This window comes from Nicrophorus vespilloides, unplaced genomic scaffold (assembly GCF_001412225.1).
Source record: "Nicrophorus vespilloides isolate i.1.1-1 unplaced genomic scaffold, Nicve_v1.0, whole genome shotgun sequence".
NCBI classification, from domain to species: Eukaryota; Metazoa; Arthropoda; class Insecta; order Coleoptera; family Silphidae; genus Nicrophorus; species Nicrophorus vespilloides.
In genome coordinates this window covers 10,511-14,747 of record NW_017096824.1, presented here as the reverse complement: position 1 = coordinate 14,747, position 4,237 = coordinate 10,511, and the positions used below count along the sequence as shown (strand labels likewise).

General features: G+C 34.2%; 1 long non-coding RNA gene across 1 annotated transcript; it reads left to right on the top strand.

Moving 5' to 3' along the window:
• The first annotated feature begins 2,434 nt into the window (after positions 1-2,434).
• Positions 2,435-3,019, top strand: LOC108558278. The gene is made up of 3 exons (XR_001890892.1): positions 2,435-2,545; positions 2,600-2,774; positions 2,831-3,019. It is a non-coding gene; the product is annotated as an uncharacterized LOC108558278 (long non-coding RNA).
• Positions 3,020-4,237: the final 1,218 nt, after the last annotated feature.

The window sequence follows — 4,237 nt, the reverse complement described above, 5'->3', positions numbered from 1 at the left end:
TGAGCAGGAATTACAGCCAAAAGGCTAAAACCACAGTAATATATTAATATGCGTTACATTCCCCAAACATTCAGCTTTCATATGCATCTTTTGTATTCATTCTATGTATTATAGTTTTTGAGTAAATCAACGAAATGTAAAAACACTCCTTTTACGAGCATTTTTTAAACTTTGAACGCGAATTACAGCCAAACGGCTTAAACCACAGTAATATATTAATATACGTTACATTCCCCAAACATTCAGCTTTCATATGCATCTATTGGATTCATTCTATGTATTATAGTTTTCGAGTAAATCAATGAAATGTAAAAACACTGCTTTTTCGAGCATTTTTTAAATTTTGAGCAGGAATTACAGCCAAACGGCTAAAACCGCAGGAATATATCGATACTTGCTGGATTCCCCAAACATCCAGCTTTCATATGCATCTTTTGGATTCATTATATCTAGTATAGTTTTCGAGTAAATCAATGAAATGTAAAAACACTGCTTTTTCGAACGTTATTTTTTCATTTGTTCAACTTTGAACACGAATTACAGCCAATCGATAATTGCTAGATTCCCCAAACATTCAGCTTTCATATGCATCTTTTGGATTCATTATTTGTATTATAGTTTTTAAGTAAATCAATGAAATGTAAAAACACTGCTTTTTCGAGCATTTTTTAAAATTTGACCGCGAATTACAGCCATACGGATAAAAGCACATTAATATATGAATACTTGCTAGATTTCCCAAACATTCAGCTTTCATATGCATCTTTTGGGTTCATTCTATCTGTTATAGTTTTCGAGTAAATCAATGAAATGTGAAAACACTATTGAAAATACTATTGTGAAATCTCGTTTAACTTCCCTATAAAACTGGTAAGATAGAATTAAGATAGGTTTATTATGAGAATGTAGACTCAACAGAAAGTTGCGCGTTTATCATTTATAGCTTTGTCTATTTTTTTTCCCTCGTTCTTCTTCTTCTTCTGCTTCATCCATTCCACTCTTCCATAAGAGCAGTTTTCATTAATGCAAAGTAGGTCATTTCAGCGCGAGGAACGCTCCCCCGTGTCCGGCTCTCTCCTTCTCCATCTAACACACTCTAACAAACAGACACGCACATATATATATATATACATATATTACACATACATACGTAATCCCACATTCAGAAAGTCTGAAAAGGGAACGTCGGTTGTGGATAGAGACAGAAATGGCATCCAGATAGTAGCGGAGCGACCGTTCGTCCATTAGCCAAATGAAAAACCGCTAAAGTGAATGTAAACAGTTTCCAATCCAACAGAAGAGAGAAAGACAGAGAGAGAGGAGGAGACCGGAACCGGAACAATCCGGATTAAAATGTTTCGCGATTGCAAATGAATTGGACGACCGAGCGGAACGAAAAAAAAGGGAGAGAAAGAATGGAAGTAAAGAAAGAAAGAAATAAATAAGGGAAATAACAGCCGAAGGAAATATCTCTTTATTAGCTGAATTTACAGTCGAGTTCCGGAGGCCCGGCAAATGGTAATTATAATTTAATTGAGTTCTTTTCTCGTTTCTTTCTTTCTTTCATTCCATAAGTTGCTGCTGCTGCTGCTGCTGCTGTGTGTGTTCATTTTATTATATTTTTGTTGTTGTTGTTTGTTACTCTCTCTCTCTCTCCTTGTTGTTGTGTTTGTTTCGCCCTTTTCTTCGGCCGCTTCATTTCCACTCCTTCGAGCCGTTTAACACGGAAGCACGAGACGTAAATAAGTAAGCTTCCTACATAATTGCGACCATTACACAGTGTACACCATCGTTCTGTATTTATAAGTACTTTTTTTCTTTCGAATTTATGCGAGGCTCTGCATTTTATATGGTAATACACAGCAACAGCAGCGGTTTTTTATTACATATATATTTTTCTCTTCACTCCGTCGCGAGCATTTTAATTACTCTCGCTGCACACAATGTTCAATTTTGCGTGCGTTACATGCATTAATAAGGCGTATCGTTTCATAGAATTTTAAATTATCTGTTGCAGATGGAAACTTCACGGCAACAACTTTGAGTTTGAACAAATGGTAAACAAAATAGTTGTTTTGTTTACATTCACGTTCTGAAAGGTGACATTTCAATGGTCTTTAGAAAAAAAGACAACCTTGAAGATGGGAGAAGACAAAGTGCACTTTAGATTTCAATACTTTTCTTCAAGACTAAAAAAATCGCCGGGCTATGACCTCATCGCAACGGAGGTCTTCAGGTAACTATCATCTATTAGCCTCTTGTTGATCATCTTTAAACTTTTAGAGAAACTGCTGATACAAAGACTGAGGCCTTGACTACTGAAAAATTATGTAATAACTAAAAACCAGTTTGATTCCAGAGAACGACATGGTATCGTGGAGCAGATGCATTGCGTGATCGACGTGATAAGCAGATGCCTCGAGGAGAAGACGTACTGTTCGGCTGTTATCCTTGATATCTCACAGTTGGCACAAGGGGTTGCTCTACAAGATCAAAAGGCATCTTCCACGTCCGTACTTCTGCATTTGCCAATCATACCTGACTGGTAGGTACTTTAATATCATGTACAATGATGAGGTGACCTCTGTAATGTCCGTAGTTCCTCAAGGACGCGTGGTTGGACCACTCTTATACCTGATCTTCACAGTAGACCTGCCAACTCTAGCATAGACATCATCCAGAGATTCCATTCAAAGACGTTGAGGCAATTGACCAGTTCTCTCTGATTAATCACCAATGACTCTATCCATCAGTCCAATGTTATTGTCTACAAGGTAGAGTCATACAATCAATCTGGATCTACGGTATTCAACTGTGTGTGCAACTCTAGCATAGACATCATCGAAAGATTCCAGTCAAAGACGTTGAGGCAATTGAACAGTTCTCTCTGATTCATCACCAATGACTCTATCCACCAGTCCAATGGTATTGACTTTGTTAAAGAAGATATTTCAAAAGCCAGCAAAAGATATAGTCTTCATCTGGAGGATCATCCAAATCAACTTGCTGTAGAGCTGACCAACGCAGATGGCAAGTACTTTGTCTTTTACTTGTTTATATTTTATCAGTGTTGTTTGGTCATTGAATCAATCTGCAGTATTATTTATTTCACTTATATTCAAGCTTCTAATTATTATTTTTCTTTGTATAATAGTAGATTGCTTCTTGAGCCAAAAACGCTGCTTTAGTTAAGAAAAATTCTGCTTACAGAGAAGTTGATTTAACAACGTAATTCGTTAAGTTTAGAGCTAGTGATTTCAGACTTAACAGTGCTAGTAATTTCACAAAAATTGTTGGAAGTAGACAGAATAGTAGTTTTCATTCACATTTGGAAAGGTTTCTTTGATGAAAAAGCTTAACATTTTGTGAATGTTTAAGTTGCACGAGAGATATATAAAATAATAATTTCCTTCCATCATTAAAAATATTTACAAAACATAGATGTATTAATTAATTTTTTTTTTCATTTTTTACAGGTGAAATTTAAACGAAGAACTTCGATACCAATGAAATGTTAAAAGGTAAATAACACTTTTCTTAATTTTGTTGAATATTCGCTGCAAAATAATCCTACTTTCTTCGTTTTATCGATAGTAAAGTAAATTTTTTCAGTGTAGATGATTTTCATCGTAACGATTTTGAATTCACTTTTCCTATTTCCATTCAAGTTGAAATTCCTTTTAAACTATTATTTCCTATTCTGGCGGTTTAATATTCAATGGTTTATGGATGAGAATGAATATCTCTTTTTGTAGATTATTCTTTATTTCTTTCTCTCTCTCATATTTTCGTTATTTGAATGAGTTGGAATGAGCTTTTTTTTTCTATCGTAGTGAATTTTTAGTGAAATTATATAATTGAAGAAGGCACCGTGATTTTAGAAAAACTATAATAGTTTACAATTATAAAAATTATAGTTAAACGTTTCAGATTTTATAAAAAATGTTGATATTATCACAGAAAAATATTATTGTGATTTTGAAGAATCATTGTAAAATGTTGTGCACGTGGGGTCTAACAAAAGTTCGTTTAGTTGGCGTTAATGCATTTGTTTCTGAAAAAAAAAACAAAAGTTGTTTCTCAATTTGCTAAAATTTACCAATATTTTATGCCAAATTTCAAGAAGATCGGTAAGAATTGATAGGAGAAAATGTAAGATTAGTGATGTAATGTTGGTAGAAATTCCACCATCAACACTGCAAAAAAATTTCCTTCCATCATTCAAAATATTTACAAA